We start from the raw sequence: 9,116 nt of genomic DNA, 5'->3' as shown, positions 1-9,116 counted from the left end.
GCTTTAAAAAACACTTCATTCAAATTGAAGCAAAGCATTAAGCAACTACTCTGTAAATGTAAAACAAAGTAGATAATAATTCAATATTTTAGGTGCCATGACCAAAAAGAATAGAAAAAGAATAAAATTTAATGTGATAAAAAGGATGCAAAAAAATATTTTAGATCTTATAACCAATTTCTCACCAATATTATCCTAAAAGAACAATACATCCTATTAAAATTATATCATATTCCTGTCAGAAGGGAAAAAGTAGATAAATTATTGGGAGCTATGAATACATTTTTAATATTCCTTGATGTTGAGCTTTGACACATAATTTTTCATCTTTAAGACAAGAAATCTCAAATTTGATGGTCAGATATAAATTATTACATGTTGGTTTCAGGATAATTAGAAAAGGTACCTAGCCTCAGTTCTCTCAAGCTGAAAATTCATGAATACTGCAGCTACCTCTTCATCTATTTTTAGATTCCCTTAGTTCCAACAGTAGGAATTAGAAAGCTTCCTCATTTTTTTTCTTATAGAGTTATACATTCATCAACATATCCTAGAAGCAGAGCCACACTGACTCTGTAAGCCCCCTTTCTCCCACAAACTTGCTCTTGGCTGATGAATTTCATCCTCTCATGTTGTCCTAACTGGTCTGTGATCTAATCTTTATTCTCTAAAGCTTTGTCTACCTGTGCTAAACTGAAGAAACCTAGCTTTGCCATTGAAGAGAATTCTTAGAAGAACTCAAGATATCTCTGGAGCCTAGGATCATACATGAACATCAAGACTGATACCAGTTTCTCACTTGGAATATGCTAAGGAGTAGAGGTTGGCCAGTGTGGTCTCTCAATGGAAAAACAAAGAGGACAGCAGTAGGAAATCTTGAACTGTGATTATTTGATGTAACAAGAATATATGAGATTTCTGTGGCCCAAGTAGATACTATAGACAGTAGCTAGAGTGGAGTGATCTTGAATTATTCTACTCAAGAGATCAACCAACTGGGACAAGAGAAACCTAGTGTGAGAAATTAAGAAATAATTAAGGGCCACTTAAGAGGGATTGTTGTAGGATTCAACTGAATTCTTTGCTTGTATCAAGGAGTGATACAACATAGGCATTTTTCAGAATCACAAAAGAGTCCATGTTTGCACCCAATTGAAGAGTCAGTCTTTGGATGCCTTATTATAACAGCACCAGTGACATAATACTGTTACCTTTGTCCCTCTGATATCCATTCCTCTTCCATAAAGGAGCCAGAAGTAGCAGGGAAGGGTTAAGAAGGATAGGGATAAAACAGCCCACACTTCCGTTCCCTGCTGTGGGTCCCAGTGGAGGGGTGAGATTTGTGAAGAGAAGAAGGACTCTTAATTGAGTGTGCACTTAAAGTTTTCATTTAGAATGGACAGGACCATTTAGTGCCTGCAAATGAACTTTAATTGTGAACATAATCATAACAGAAAAGCTAAAGGCCTAGTTCCAAGATCTGATAAAGAGCAGGGAAGGAAGATTCAACAATATCTTTGAAGACAGTCGGTCAAAAATAAGTCATTCTCTGTTCAAACCCAATTGATTTCAGATTGTTCCATTTAAAAAATCTACACACATATTATATAGATTGTTTTTATTTAATAATGTATCATGAATATTTCTCATGACATTAAATATTCTATACCTTTTGTCTTTTATAATATTCCTTTTTAATAAATGTACAAAAATGTTAACTGATTCCCTATTATTAGACATTTAGATTCTTTTGCCTAAGTTTGCTATTATAACCAATGCTATAATAAACAACTTTACATATAAAGCTTTGCTCATAACCATGATTAGTCCTTTAGGATATATCTCTAGAGGTGAAATTACCAGATCAATGATTATACATATAAAGTTTTAGATATATAGTGTCAATTTTTAAATTGGATAATTTATTAATGAATTAATTTCACTTAATATTCATATCAATAACTCCTCAAAATCTTCTAGAGTTTATATGCATTGTTATTTGCCAGAATTAAAAGTTGAAAATAAAGTATTCCAAATATCAGAAATTGTCTTGCACAGAATTTAGATATTCAATTCTAAATAAGAACTTGCACTTTTGATAAATAATTGCAGAAATTCAAATCAAACTACAATCTAACATCATTTTTGAAATAAAACCTATTTATTTAATTTCTGAGATTTCAGGTGAAATTGTCTTAATGGTAGCTGTACTAGTTATGTATTTGAAATGTCCTCACCAAGAAACCTATAGTAAAAGTCTTTCTTCCATGAGCAGAAGTTTTGAGGTAATAGTTGGCCTGCATTTTTACTTGGGTTAAAAATCAGAGTAACATACAAATGATCAAAATGATAGTATTTCAGTATAGTCCTCCTATGTTTTCTGGGGAAAGGGGAAAACAAAGCTTAAGTGACATGTGGCATGGTTAAACTGGCTAACTGCCAAACATATAAAGTGTTGTCATGTCTTCTGAACATAAAGCAGAACAGTTCAATAAGCATAACTATTAGTCTGTGAGTAATAATAACAAATCCCTTTTAAGTAACATTGTTTACAAGGAGTGTATAAAGCATTTGCACAAATATCATCTCAATTGAATGTTGTAACTCCGTTGCAAGATAGATTTTGTTATATTCCATTTTGTACAGGAAGAAACAAAAGTTCAAACTACTTAGTTTGCTTACCCACAGACATACAGCTCTGGTACAAACATAGCCAGGAGTCAAACGGTACCTTAATTTCAAATCCAGAATTTGTCTACGTTGCTGCTCTGCTTCCTGGTTTGTTTGTTTGTTTGCTGATTTATTTATTCAATACGGAACATCAAGATGTGCCTGGGACTGTTCTAAATACTGGTATAAAACTGGGAAAGATGAGCAATATCCCTGTCTTCTCATATCTTGTGACCATTGTGATAGTAAGGGTGGCAGGAAGGCAATAATGAAAAATTAATTTGTAGTATCTCGGGGAAAGATAAGTGCTGTGAAAAACAAATCCTAGTTAGAGGAGAGAGGATGATGAGAGATGCTGTTTAAGATAATGTTCTCAATGAAGTCTTTCAGATGAGGTTAACTTTTGAGCAGAGACCTGAGCAAAATGAGGGACCCAGTTATGTGGACATCAGGGGAAGAGAGTTCCAGGAGGAGCTTGGGGACCTGATTTTGAATATTAGTAGCTATTCTCACAGAACAACTAATGACAGGCTTGACTTCTCTTAGCTTTATGATTAACTCTAGATGCAGAGAAAAAGGCATTCTGTTTAAATAGACTCAGATGAAGGAAGGCAAACACCAGATAGCATATCCACCGCACAGAAGCAAGACATGAAAGCTGCTGGGCTTTCTACCTCTAACGGACATGGCTTTTCAATATCCATCGCTTTCTCTGCAGGACAGCGTTGGGGAATATAGCTTTCACTTCATTCTTTTAAAATAAAATCTTGCAAATTAACTATAGAATCAAATTAAATAAATTTCATTCACAATCTTGTAAGTACCTTTAGAGGACATTTACTGAGAGATAAGGAGGGCATTTTAATTAGTTTCTTGTGTTTCTTGGTGTTCAGTTTTTATTAACATGCTAAAAAACAGCATGAGATTTAGTAACCAATCACAGTCCATTCCCCTCAACTTATGAAACCTCAAAATTGGAAGACATCTCAAGTAGTCAGTGCATGAGAATTGGGAAGAGGGAGTAAGGAGCAGGTCCTTTTAGTAATGAATGAGATTTGCTGAGCTCCTCAGAAGTAGGAGCTGTAGACCAGAGCAGATTTATAAAAAGCGTAGGCCTGCCCTCTGAGACTCCAAGGTGTGTGACAACGATGTCTATGTCCTTCACAGTGCCCAATGTGGTGCCTGTGACAGAGCTGGCACTCACCCACTGACAGAAAAGGAAGGGTAGGAGGACGGCAACTCCGTTAGAGAAGACATCGCCTACACAGAGGATGAGCCTTCAGATCACCTGGGTTGTAACCCATCACCCTGTGCAGAACTGGCATCCCATACTTCAGCCGTCTGGGAGCTTGAAGCAAACTTAGGGGAAGCCAACAGCACCAGCAGGTAGCCTGACTGTTGAGATCACCCGGGGCAGGCCTGGAAAAGCTTGGCGGCTTGCTGCTTCCCCATCAGTACACAGCCTGGAAGTCTCTTCTTCAGGCTCTGGGGAAGTGTTCTGAAAAGTTCTCATCGTCTATCAGTTATTGTCTTTCCCTTGAAGGTAAATATTTGTCTGACAAATTACAAACCTCTCTCTGCAATAAAAATTTCCTCGGTCTTTCTGAGTCATCTCTATATTGAAGATTATCTTCTGGAAAGATGCTACAGTGGAATCTTCCAGTCATTTTCCAGACCCTATCTGCCCATGGACCAGAGCTGCAGTTATTAATGTTTGAGTGGGATACAAGCACAATGCTTGGTAACCACGGGGATTCTGTTTCTCCTCTTTGGGGTTCCTGGTCTGATAATGCACATTCTGGGAGAGGATCCTAGAGGAGAGAATGGTCTCATGTATGTGTCTGTGTTTATGTGTCTGTACCCCAAACTTTTTCCCTCTGTCCAATGCATTCTTTAGAGAATGACAGGTATACTATTAAGTTTGCACAGCCATATTACCAATTATTAGAACAGGTCCAGAGGAGTGTATGTAATGCATACTCATGAAGACTCCAAAGGAGCAACAGAGTGGAGAAAAGAAAGGAGCAGAAGGGGAGGGACAGCATATGGTCTATTTTTTGGAGATAATGAACTTCAAAAAGGGTCAGTAGGACAGGAATATCATGAAAAACAAATGTGGTGAAAAAGAAACCAAAGGGGTATAACTAAACGCAATGGGTGAACTCAAGTGGATCTCGGAATAAAAGAAAAAATTCTTAAAATGTATTTTGGAGAAAACTTAAATTTTTGAGAGTATCCATAATACAGGTAATTAAAGAAAATTGTCAAAATCCAATATAATTGTTTAATGATAGAAAAAAAAGTGAAAGTGCTTTAGGAATTCTGCCTAGCTCGTGTCTGTTTTACTCATAGAATCCACTTCTCAGAGCCACCCTGAGCCTGTCTTGCCCCCCCCCCCCCACCCAAATCTTAGTTCATCAGAGCTCAGCCTGAGGCTAGAGTCAGCGGCTCTCACTTGATAGGGTGGGGTAGGGAAGAGCAGAATGGAGATCAGTCCAATTGAGTGACAGACATAAAGACTAAAATGAGGAAGATCTGATTAGACGTACAATAACAATCACCAAGACAAGCCCAGAAGGAACAAAACAAAGACTCACCTCCCATTAGTGCAACACTACGGACCATGGTCCTCTAAACAAGTCAAGGGGTGCATTGTTAGAGCTAGCTGAGTCTACAAGTACTGATGATAACACATCAAGTTAAAAAAATAAGCCCGGTCGGTGTGGCTCAGTGGTTGAGCGTCGACCTATGAACCAGGAGGTCACAGTAGATTCCCGGTCAGGGTTCAATCCCCTCTTTGAAATCAATAAAAATATTTTAAGATAATAATAATAATAAGGGTGTATGAGATAAAGTTCCCCAGGAAACAAAACATCTTACCTTATAATAGACAAATATGCAAATTGACCGCACCTTTGCTACGCCAAGCCACGCCCACCAGGAAACCGTTGCAGGGACGTTGGGGTGTGGCGGAGCCCAAGGCCGGGAAAGCCTTGGGGCGGAGGCTTTCCCGGCCTTGGGCACCAGCAGGGAGCCTGCACGGATCGCAGGCAATGACCAGGGTGTTGGCTCCTGCGATCCGTAGCAGGGACGCTGGGTGCGGCCAAGCCCAAGGCCGGGAAAGCCGCCCGAGGCTTTCCCAGCCTTGGGCACCAGCAGGGAGCCTGCACCGATCGCAGGAAACCACTGGGGGTCAGCTCCTGCGATCAGTAGCAGGGATGTTGGGTGCGGCCGAGCCCAAGGCCACCGCCCGGGGCCAAGCCCCGACCCTGAAAAAGGCAGAAGGCGGTGGCCACAGCCAAGGCCTGGGTCCCCGGTGCCGGCAGAAAACTGGTGCAGGCAGCCAGGTGAATGAAGGTCTATTGCACGAATCTTCGTGCAAACGGGCTACTAGTTGAATATAAATAGATAAAAACTCTACAGCAAAGCTTATTGAAGTAGATCCTGTTACCTGGGAACTGGAAAAGCAAAAAGATTTCCTAAACAGTTCTATGTACAGCACTAATTACCACGGTGTGAAAGTTCCACACATAAACATCATTAAAATCAGCAGGAGGGAGGTTTCCTCATGAACCAGTAGGGAGAGATCAGCAGCAAAACTCCATTTTCCACTGAGATTGGTATTACAGGCAGGCTTGGTCTGTACCAGAGGATTTCTACCAAGAGTAGAAAAGCAATATATGTGTCATATGCAAAACGGAGGCTAAGACCTCATCAGCATGCAAAAGAACCAGATGTCTCCATGGTATCATCAGGTACTGTCTTAAGTGCTGGATGCTACTCAATGACTATTAATTGGCACCTCTACTCTTTGCCAAGCATATGCTCAGTGCTGGGACATAGCCTCTCTCCTCTAGAAGCTCACACTATCTACTGCGGTGAGAATATAATTTTCACCGCAGTAAATATACAGAAGGATAAACAGTGAGGTAGTCTCCTGGAGGGAGATATGGAAGACCCAGAGCCTGCCTGCTACCTCCAGCCCCAGTCCCACCCCTAAACCACGCCCCCTCCAGCTAAGACAACTCAGGAAACCTAGGAGGCCTGGCTAGGCCATCAAATTAGGCCTCTGGCCCCCAGCAGAGAGCAGCATCCTAAGGGACTGAGGCACAGAAGTAAAGACTGGACAAAAGCCTGAGAGAAACAGGTTGTTATAAAGTAAAACAAGGGTGGGGCTGCTGGGGGAAACTGAGGAAGCAGAAAACCTCAAGTGGACCCTGGGTGTGAGAATGGAAGAGACTCTAGCATTCCTGGTGCTGGTCTCCATGCCAAGTGCTGTATAAAAAAAAGTTAAATAAAGTCTTGATCCTTAGCCTACAGGCGTTCCCATTGTGCAACCAAGCAGCATTGTCAATAGTGGACATGTATAGCAGAGCAGCCGGACAATAATGCAAAACGTATCTATAAGTGGTAGAGAAAACTGTTGGTGAAATGTACACAAGATATTTGTGTAACTCACACTTTGTGAATTCTATTTTATGATAAAAATAATAATATAAATGGAATGAAAAATATATTTAAAGAGGCCAGATGGTCTTCATTACATTGAACAGTTTTTGGAGTTTTGTTTCTGTTTTGTTTTTACTTTTTTCCTCTAGCCTTTCTCAACACCAGAAATACCATAAACCTCCTTAATGGTCTCCCCCTTCCCCAGGATCTTATTTGAATCTGATCCATATTCTGTATTTGCATACTCATACAGATTATTAAAATCTTAATTTATTCCACAAAATTTCTGAAGGCAGCCTAAATAGTACAGACAACATAGTGGATTGGTTAGGAGCACGGATTCTGGAACCAGACACCCTAAGTTTTATTTCCAGCTCTAATACTTTCAAGCTGTGTGACCTTAGAGAAGTTACTTAACTTATCTGTGCCTTAGTTTTCCCATCTGTAAAATGAAGATCATACCTAACATGGAAGATTATATTTGTAAAGTGCTGAGATCAGTGTTTGGCTCACAGTAAATGGTACATTACTGTTTATGTGCAAGGCATGATGTTGGCTGATGAAAACATGGTACTTGTTTTCATGGATTTAACATTTTAATGATTTCCAAAGGTCTACAAATAATTATAGTAAGAGTTCATTTTCTCAGGATAAAAGGTATTAAGAAAAAAAGGCTCTTAATGCACGTAACAAAAGTTCATAGTAATAAGATCCATTTTTTAAAAATTGGGGCTTGATTGTAATTTTTTAAAAACTGAAATTCAAAAATTATGAAAAATTGTGTATTTTATCCTATACTTAACAAAATATAGGTTATAATTACAACAAAGAATAAGTCATGTGTTGGGTTTTGTATACAAGTTTTTCAATAAAATGCACACTTCCATTTAAATTTTTATAACACTATCATAAAGAGGACATTTGAAAAAATATTAGCCACCTTCATGAATTCTCCTAATGCCTGGATATGCAAATTATTCCCTTTTAATGCTCTTGTCATCATTCTTAACAATTTTCTCTCGGTTTCTGATTTTTTTTTCTTCTCAATAGTTTTGTGAGTGTTTTTAGCAATTACCTGAACTTCATGATTTGCTGTACTTTTTTTGTAGTTCTTGAAAATTTACAGCAATCTATTTACATTGTATTTATATTGTTTATGGGATCTTTACAGCATTGATGAACCAGAAAAGAAGGAAAGATGTTATGATGATGGATAGTTATTACTCACTAGGGGCCCCCATGCACAAAATTCGTGCACGGGGGCCCTCAGCCCAGCCTGCCCCCTCTCACAGACTGGGAGCCCTCAGGGGATGTCCTACTGATGGCTTAGGCCCACTCCCCAGCCACAGTCTGGCCTCCCTCTGCGGGAGGCAACCGGGCTGATCAGGGGAAGGCGCCAGCCCCATCATCCCACTGCTGCAGCCACTGCCAGCCACTGCAGCCACCAAGGTGTTTTCATCAACATGGACTCCAGTCCCTTCACCATGAAAAAATGACAACTTTCTTTTTTTTTTTTTAATATATTTTATTTATTTTTTACAGAGAGGAAGAGAGAGGGATAGAGAGTTAGAAACATCGATGAGAGAGAAACATCGATCAGCTGCCTCCTGCACACCTCCTACTGGGGATGTGCCCGCAACCAAGGTACATGCCCTTGACCGGAATCGAACTTGGTACCTTTCAGTCCGCAGGCCGACGCTCTATCCACTGAGCCAAACCGGTTTCGGCGACAACTTTCTTTAGGTATTTTCAAGATGTGTCTTTCAGAGGATATACCATTTCTTTCTTTCTTTTTTTTATCCTCACCTGAAGATACATTTCCATTGATTTTTAGAGAGTGTGGAAGAGAGAGGGAGAGACAGAGAGGAACATCAATGTGAGAGAGACACTTTGATTGGTTGCCTCCTGCATGAGCCCTGACCTGGGCCCCAGCCAGGGAGGAGCCTGTAACCTAGGTACATGCCCTTGATCAGAATCGAACCCGGACCCTGCGGTTG

The sequence above is a fragment of the Cnephaeus nilssonii genome (genome assembly GCF_951640355.1).
Source record: "Cnephaeus nilssonii genome assembly, chromosome: 2".
Lineage (NCBI taxonomy): Eukaryota > Metazoa > Chordata > Mammalia > Chiroptera > Vespertilionidae > Cnephaeus > Cnephaeus nilssonii.
Note: the sequence above shows the minus strand (reverse complement) of the source record.